Source organism: Octopus bimaculoides, chromosome 6, assembly GCF_046866305.1.
Source record: "Octopus bimaculoides isolate indiv1 chromosome 6, ASM4686630v1, whole genome shotgun sequence".
NCBI classification, from domain to species: Eukaryota; Metazoa; Mollusca; class Cephalopoda; order Octopoda; family Octopodidae; genus Octopus; species Octopus bimaculoides.
This window is the reverse complement of record NC_142933.1, coordinates 6,171,780-6,181,779: the sequence shown is the minus strand read 5'-3', so window position 1 is coordinate 6,181,779 and position 10,000 is coordinate 6,171,780.

Below are 10,000 nucleotides of genomic sequence, written 5' to 3'. Positions count from 1 at the left end.
TCTCTTTGACATTTACAATAATCGAGATTTGTATGAAAAGTTTAGATTAGGGAAGTAATTAGCCACGTTTCAATCAGTGAAGAGGGTTTCTTGTCTCCTTTCGAAGACGATTCGTGACTTCATAAAGTATATGACATTTTAAAACTCATGAAATAACTTACGTTCAGCCATAATTGTTCAGAAAGACGTGAGACATTTCTTAATAATCTCTTGTTGTTGCATAGATCGATTCAGCATTATGGAGGCAGGTGACTAAGTGGTTGGGTAAGTGTGTGTGTGTGCGCATAGGTGGATGTAAAATGCAAGTTTCATAGAAAATTATGGAAATGGTCATAAAGCAATATATAAAGAAGCTTTGAAATTTTTAAATATTGGTTTCAAATACTTTAAAACAATTGGTAGAAGCTAAGTTGATTTCACTGACACTGTGCTCAACTGGAACTTATTTTACCGGCCCCGAAGGTTGAAAGGCAATGTCAACCCTGGGACAAAATGCCGTTAAACATTTTGCTCGGCGTGCTGACGATTCTGCCAGCTCGCAGCTTTGCAAACTTTTGAATATTAATATGAAAATTTATGAAGAATTATGATATATATTGTACGCCACATCGTCGAGCAAACATATGCAGAGATTCATATTGAAAATATCTGGGGCAAACATTTCATGGCTACTATAACTGCTTGGAATAATATCGCAAGCAGTCGAGAAGGACACACTGAAATGGCAGAGAAACTTAAATGCGATGGGCTGATGAAAATAACATTTAATTCAGCGCTGAGAATTTTCCAGCACTCTTCTATCCGTCCACAAATAATTTTCAGTCAGAATATGCAGGATGAGGGAGAAGTGCTATTCCAAACTGAGAATCGGTCCGTGTCCTGGAAACTGACTTGAGCAATGACGCATCATTCATTGCACTTAATATTAAGATAGTAACAATGTATAGGCAAAAGACTGGCTGGATTCTGTGATCATTGAGAACCATGCAAGAGGATATCACTCTGTTCCTGTGGAAAACATTTGTGCTGAGGCGCCTGAATTACAGCTCCCAACTGAGCTGAAGACAAAGCGTTAAACCTAATGCGACATTAATAAACCAAAAAATTTGACTTGGTGCATCAGATGAACTACTGGGAGATGTTAAAAGAAGTGAGACGCCCACCCCTAGAGAAGAACGAAAGATATGTAGTAGTAGTAGCAGTAGTAGTATGGAAGGTACTGGAAGGTTTAGCTTATAACCACCGAACTGGACATCACAGTGTTTTAGCAAAGATCTTCTTTCTCTTACGATTAAGGACATAGAACAGGATGAGCTTGATTTTTAAAGACCCATAAGTTTTTTAAGATTCAGCCATATTGACTCAGAGATCTACAGGATGTAAATGGGGATGTTTCCGAAAGACAATGGGTAGATAGATTCGGAAAGCGGTCAACCTAAACGCACAGGAAACAATGCTGTCACTATGCAGGAAATTTGTCCGCAGTGGTCTGGACGACTGATCTCAACTGTGGTCAGCCGACAATGACAAATTCATAGGTCAGGAAAATCGCATCAGTGGAAAAGCTGAGCTACTGTGAGACAGAGAAAGACGTAGGAGTCTACTCCCTAGAGTGAAGATGCGAGAGATATGCAGTGATCCTGAAGGGGTGGCACGAGAGTCTGGCACACATGTATGTACATATATTTATATATATGCGCGTGTGTGTGTGTGTGTGTGTGTGTGTGTGTGTGTGTGTGTGTGTGTGTATATATATATATATATATATATATATATATATATATATATATATATATATATATATATATATATATATATATATTGTATAAACATATACCTACACACTCACTCACGCACGCACACTCACTCATATATATATACGAGTATAATAAGTGATAAGTGTCACACTTCCTGGTGCATCTAGTCGTCTGCTCTGTGCATATATTTGGTGAAAACAGAAGAATCAATATTAAAGACGAAACACGCATAAAACCAAATATAACAAATACTTGTTCATTTTAAATTAACAGAACCATTTCGGTATATATATTTCTGAAACTACACGATTTTCATTCGTTATAGAAAGAGGGATTTTCTTTGGAATACGTTAACAGTACACGACTACTAGTTGTGAAATACTGGTTTCAAATTTAAGAAGAATGTCAGCAAATTCTGTGGAAGGGGTAAATTAATTACATCGACCCTAGTGCTCAGCTGGTATTTATTTTGTTGACCTCGAAAGTTTGAAAGGCAAAGTCGACCTCAGTGGAATTTACTCTCAGAACATAAAGACCCACGAAATGCCGATTAGCATTTTGCTTGGCTTACTTCGGTTTGTGTCAGCCCACTGCCTTTATGTGGAGTTCAATATTGGTTCCAAATTTTGGCGCATGGTCTGCACTTTCAGGGAGGGGCTAAGATACATCGATTACATCGACTCTTGTGCTAGACGGGTATTCATTTTATCGACCCCGAAAGAGTGAAAATTTCGGCATTAGAACTCAGAATGTAAACATAGGCAAGAGCATGGGTAAAAACAAAAGCTAATGATCAGAAGCTAAAAGTAATACGAAAGGAGCAGACTTGAATACAGAACAAAATGACTATTTCATGAATTAGAATCAAATCTAAGTAGACTGATCATGGTCGGCAGACGTTCATACATGATATTTTTCCGTTATTTTGTGTATATATAAGACTACATGAAAACAGATGTTTATGTTGGTAGGATGCATGGTTTTCACCATACAAAATGAGAATTAGATGTTGTTTCTAGTAGAGCAGTCGGCCGTTCATTCGTTAGTATAACTGGTTATGAAACAAACTCTCTCATAGTATACTTCTAACATACACGCTTCTCCTACCGACTTTAGAAATTTCTCAGTTACATAGTGTATTCTGCGATAACGATACATTACTTAATCGGGATGCACAAACAACTGATAGTTGAGGAAGAATATGGAAATAGTAGGAGCAAAACTTATGGACATGCAGTATTCGGAAAGTATTTGCGTCATGAATGACGCATAGTTGCCCGGTAGTTTAGTTCCCATTTAGCTTTTAGTCAATAGTGTTTTGCCATTAAACAAAAATGAAGAAATAATAATAGTGACAACAACAAAATAATTATAAGAGTAATAATAAACAAATAAATACATTAAAAACGTTCATATGAAAGAGAATATTTACGAGGGGTAAAAATTGCATCACAATAGCGATGCAATGGCGTTGGGAAAGATAGGGGAGTTAAAATAAACTAGAAACAGTTTGAACGCTAACTCACTAGGGAAGAGATAATTGAGTGATTAAAGCTGTTAGCAGCTGCTTCCTTAGGGGATTAAGATAATTCGAGGTTATTATATGTGAATATAAAACTATATTTGAAGACAATGAAGAAGAACGTTTGCTCATATAGTTTTGGTGAGAAAAGTAGCAGATAAGAGCAAAATAATCAGAGGTAAAGTGAAATGTAATTAAAAGAACTAGCGGAAACCGATTCTGCAATGGCGTCCGAGTAGAGATGTCATTATTTATAAGAGTTAATACAGTTTGGATAGCACTTTCAACGCCATTGAATCTTTGACGCAATAGCGAATATATCGATGCATTTCTGCTACGCCTTCACGCTATCAAATACGCACATATTCGCGTATATATGTAAACATTTACCGTATAAGTGTGCATGTATGTGTGTGAGTATATACATGTGGGTGGCGGGGTGCAGTATATGTATATATGTCCGTGTGTACGCGCCTGTGTTTATGTCTGTGTGTTCCTATTAGATATTAAAAATAAAAATGGAAAATTATACACCATCAAAAGCTTGTTTATTAAAATGTTATCGACAAACACATTTACAGTATTAGCGAGAATACATTCATTTTAAATAACACAGATATAAAGTGAAGGTATTGCATATGAGAGTGTAATAAACAAGCTTTTGAGGATGTATAATTTTCCATGCTATTTTTAATGTGCTGAATGTACAATCTGTAAAATGTATAAAATCCAGAGGAATGAACTCCTGTTTTACCTCTCGGATGAAATCCTTAAGGAATTTCCCGTTGTCCCATGTGATTCGATGTGGTTATTCAGAACTTCGATTATACTAGACTATTTGTAAGGTAACCGCTTGGATTCAAAATCCCTAACCCTTTATGTTATGTATACACACAAATACACATACATACATACATACATACATACATACATACATGTATGTATAACGGTAAAGACACACATCGGCCATAAATGAAGTTGGGGTTGCACCTCTCCAGTGCACAATTCCGGCAAAAGTCGTTTATGGTTGATCAGCAGTCACCCATGCACACCGCCCCCTATCCGCTCCATCGATGTTCTCCAAAAGAAAAGGAAGGACCGATATAGCTTGGCACCAGTGACGTAAACTTTTGGTAACTAGGAAGCTTAAATACTCTTTATTCTTTTACTTGCTTCAGTTATTTGACTGAGGCCATGCTAGAGCATCGCATTTAGTCGAAAAAAATCAACACCAGGACTTATTTTTTGTAACCCTAGTATTTTTATATTGGTCACCTTTGACGAAACGCTACGTTACGGGGACGTAAACGCACCGACATCGGTTGTCAAGCTATAGTGATAGTGTTAGCAAACACAGACACACAAACGCATACACACATATATATGCATATATATATATATATATATATATATATATATATATACGACGGGCTTCTTTCAGTTTCCGTCTACCAAATCTATTCACAAGGCTTTGGTTGGTCCGTGGATATAATAGAAGACACTTGCGCAAGGTGCCACGCAGTGGGACTGCACCCGGTTTTTAAGCAAGCTATTTACCACATTGCCACTCCTGCGCCTCTGTATAAACATTTTCATTTCCTGGTGTAGGAAAGAGTTTCACTTTCATTAAAAAATCCTCAACAGACTCTTTTGATAAGAAAATGGAAAACTTAGTAACTAAAACGAAAAAACTGTATCTAACCAATTTAATTAATAAATCATTATATCCGATTCCAGTAATTTGGGATTATTCCAGAACATTCAATACTATTAATGCTGCGTTTAAGAAATTGGAAAAGGAATCGAAAATGCTAGGATATATATTACCGTGTGGTATTTTGGTGCCTCCTTATAGTGTCTGTGTTAATATACCGCCAGGGTCAACTTTGCTTCTCTGTCGATGGCGACATTACGATAGTTGCCCAGTAATCGCTGCCCACGAAGAAATATACCAACGCCAACGGATCTTCAAATATACTATTATAGCATAATACTTCATATTGCATCGGATAAAGTACTTTAATGCATATAATTACAGGTTATGTGATCTTCAATTGAAATCACGCGGGTATGACTAATATCTCCGGCAAATTTATGTCCTAAATTTTAAATTATTATCAAATGTATTTCAAAGGAACTTATTTCTGATGCCAAAGTTAATTACATCACTTGTTTCCGTTTAGAGATCCAATTCTTCCTGGATATATCTTCCAGGGGAAAAAATTACAAATAAAATACAAATCAACAATCTACGTGTACCTGGCATTAACATTACCAGAGATATATCCATATGCTATAAATTATTTGTAATATGGTTTAAAATTAATTAAACCTGCGCTTCCATCAATATTCTCACTCCATCGAAAGCTCTGTATGGATATAGATAACATTTAAACATAAAGCAAGCTTGAAACTTGATGTGCATTATAGTTATATAAACCTATATGCAAATATATTTATTTCTAAATTCCCAGCTGTATCGTAAGGTCATTTAATGTGTCACTCTTTGATCGTTCTTCTTAAATATTATGTCAATGCATCTAAATAGAAATATAACATCGTATTAGTATTTTGTGAAGTAGAATTTGAATTAGAAATATTTATATTCGGGTCCATAGTTACAGAATATCACTATGTATGTATGTAGGTATGTATGTGTGTATCTGTCTGTCTGTCTATTTACCTAGCTAATTTTATCTATCAATTTGCTTGTCTGTCTCTTTGTCTCTTTCTATGTCTGCCTGTCCGGCTATCTCTCTCTTAATCTATCTATCTATCTATCTATCTATCCAACGAAATGTCACTTTCTCTCCATCTTTTTTATACTCTGTTTCTTACGTTCGCCATATTTGACTTTCCATATATTGCGTTTTCGAAATAGAAATTCAACCGTTGAGAGACAGGCATGGTAATGTTATAAATGAGTGATCTTGTATTTGGGATTTGGCCACTGTGCAGTTCCCACTGATAATAAACAAAAAATATTCCAGTCATCAACAATGAATCTTAGATTTTGCTCCGAATTACTCCATTCATAAAAAAAACTGAAGGCGTCTTTCAAAATAGAGAAGTAGTGCAGTTACTGTTTCTAGCTTGTCTAGTAACCAGGTAATATGATCACACGCTTTTGTCTGTGGATATGTATCGTTAAACAAGACTTGATTGAATTTGCAAGTCTGCCTTTATAGAAGTTAAATCTACATTGAGACAGATGTCTAAGTTCCGTAAGAAGGAAAACAATTCCGAATGTGTCACGTACATAAATGATGATTTGTCACTTCATTTCATTATCCGATATTTCTTCGGGAAATATCGGATTTCAATGACATCTGATATTTCGAATACAATAGATTCATGTAAACAAATCTTTAACGAACATCTTTCATAAAATGAAGATTTCTTAAGGGGAACATATGTTTTGTAACGAAACCTGGCAAAGTATTTGATCTAAAGGACAAATATATGGATAGATTATATCAAGACGGAGCGGCAAATTATTTTATTCATTTACAGGCTTCAGTCGTTGCACTGTGAAACATGGAGGCATTAAACTTCAATGAGATCTTATCGATTATATCGACCTTTGTGTTTTGTATGGAATATATTATTACTATTATGTTGAGTTATTTTATGTAATACGAGTTACAGAAAGTAAATGCATAAAGGGACATAAATGGAATAACGCAGTTACAATATGATATACCGGTTGGCCCCCGTGCCGTCAAAAATGACGGGTAATTGTAGTATTTTATATATAAATATGGATGGTAAATCAAATTAATACACTTGTTATCTAATAGTTATCTTTTGAGATGTGACATCAATCATCATTTTTTACTGAAAGAACGCTGCTTCACACAAACATTCACATAGTTCCTTTGCACATATACACAGTCGAAACGCTGTTTGATTTTTCTTTCCATCGTTGAATGTTCGCTATCACACTTCTATTGCGCGCGCACACACACACACACACACACACACACACACACACACACACTCGCACATACTCACACAAACAAAACTAATAAATTATATTCAAATCGAAATAAGCAAAACGATGTTTTAAATAAACAAGGTATCTTTTGACAATTTACCTGACGAGGCACATCTGCACCGAATGATGTACCACAACTATTTCTCCAAACTCCTGAGAGGGGGCCGATGCACGATAAGTCGAAACAATCGCAGTGAGAAATGAAGAAACCCGTGAATTTTATTTTCCTTTTCTCTCTCACATATACATACATACATACTTACACACACAAGCGAATACGCACACGCATATGCATACTTAGAATATTCTCTGAATATATCTATAACCCCATATTCAATCCGTGGCCACGGAGGGGCTGTACTTGCGCTGGAATATTCAATTGAATAAACAGACAATCTTGCAGCACTTCGTCACTCTGACTGTATGATTGTTAAAATCGTAACAGGCGCACACAGTTTAAAAAAAAAATTACTTTACTTATTATTCTCTTATCAAATAAACTGTATGACAATAGTTTAATTGCCGATGAATGAATCCTGTAACAGTCTGTACAGAATAACATGGAATCAAAAACATGTATAATCTAACCTTACCATCTGACTATCTATAACATTGATGTTCTGTGAGATATTGTAATTTGAATAATACCTGCAAGACAGATGCATCGAACAGTAGTAAATGTCAGAATAGCACCGTTGAAGTAGCGGCCACAGTAACATTTCTGCTGTTATTTTTGGAGAAGAGAAAACTACAGATAGGTCATTTCAAGAATTTGCCTTGAAGCCAAAAGTTTGTGGGTCAGATTCCAAAACTATGTCCCAGCTATGTTTAAGACGAAGTCTTCAGCTAGAGTTTCTGTTTTTGCTTATATTGATGTTATTTGCTCCTGATCATTTTCCAATCGACTGAGCGTGAGTAACATTCGGCTAAACTGTATTTTAATTTTCTGGAACACACTTAACAATGTGTCTTTCCGTCTTTCTAAGATATAAGATATGAAATGGGACAGAAATGACTCTTATTTCTAGGAAATTGATCATGATTGTTTTTATATGTTTCAAATTCTTCCCTGCAGAATGTGACGTATCCGTACATAAGTATCGATTTGTAAAATTGGATCATTGACATGATTAACTCAGCTGATTAGCTCGATTCCCGTATTGGATTAGAGCAATCAAAGAAGGAACAAATCTCAAAGTCGCAACCGCCGAAATTTCGAGTGAAAGAATTCTGGATCATAACTAAAACAATGCAGGACATTTTGTCTGACCTTCTCCCGATTCTGCCAATTATACCAGTTATAGATTCAAACGCTACAATCTTGTGAACGAAACCCAAGAGTTTTACTTTAGAAAAGAAGAGAATTACTTCAATGGTGTGTCTCGGGGTCATAATGAACAACTTATGGATATCCTTCGACGAAGTTGAATAAAGAGAGAGAGAGAGAGAGAGAGAGAGAGAGAGAAAGAGAGAGATAAAGAGAGAGAGAGATGTCTTCGTAATATATATCGTGTCTCACTTCTCATTATAAATGAAATATCGATAATACAATTATCACCATACTCGGAGGAAAACTTATAAAGCTATAATTCGTATTACTCAAGAAACCGTTATAATTAACTGCCATATTCACTCAGCATATCATTATTTATAAATAGTTATTTATTTCTAGTGGATAGGAGTTTGTATCAATCTTTTAATCTCCTGTGTATTTATACACATACATACTTACATATAAGTATGCGCATATATAAGTATATAATGATATAAATGCATAAAAGAAACACACACACGCACGCACAAACATGTACACACACACACACGTGTATATTGATGTGTGGTTCTAAACTTGATTGTTTCTCCATGGCAAATATGTCATTTGGTTGAGGATAAGGAAACGGATTCGTGAGAGCAGATAATTATTTTATACGAAGTGATGAATACGATGCGATGAAACTAATCCAGTTCAGTTCTTACAGGTTCCATATAATTCAATACAAAAACTACTACTACTACTACTACTACTACTACTAATGAAATAATGGGCGAGGATGAGTTTAACCAAAGAGCTGAGGAGAACAGAAAAGAAGACCTTCTTGAAATGAGAATGCATGGGCAGTTTATAAGGAATACACAAGACGTTATGGATAATGCAGCATCGTGAGCGAGGTGATTTGAAGCGTACCACCGAAAGCCTGATCATTGCTGCACAAGACCAGGCTCTTACTACAAATTCAGTGAAGTATATCATCTATAAAACTTATGACTCCCAGAAATGCAGACTCTGTGGAAAGAGCGTGGAAAATGTGACCCACTTGGTAAGTGGGAGTGAGAGCCTTGCACAAAAAGAATACAAGCACTGCCACGATAAAATGTGTGTGTATCTTCATTGGCTGTTATGCCGTAAATACCAATATGTCGTAACAGAGAACTGGTATGAGCATGTACCAAGTAAAGTTATGCAGGAGGATGGAAAAGAAATGATACTCTGGGACTATGATTTTCAGACGGATCGTGTTTTCGAACACCGTCGGCCGGACATTGTCATATTGAGTAAGAGAGACAAATACTGTCAGATCATTGATGCAGCCATACCAAATGACATGAATGTTGTGAGTAAAGAGGTTGAAAAAATAACCGAATTAAAAGTGAAAATAGTAAGACAGTATAGAATGCGAGAAGGTAATGTAAAAGTGATACCAGTGGTGATCGGAGCGTTGGGCT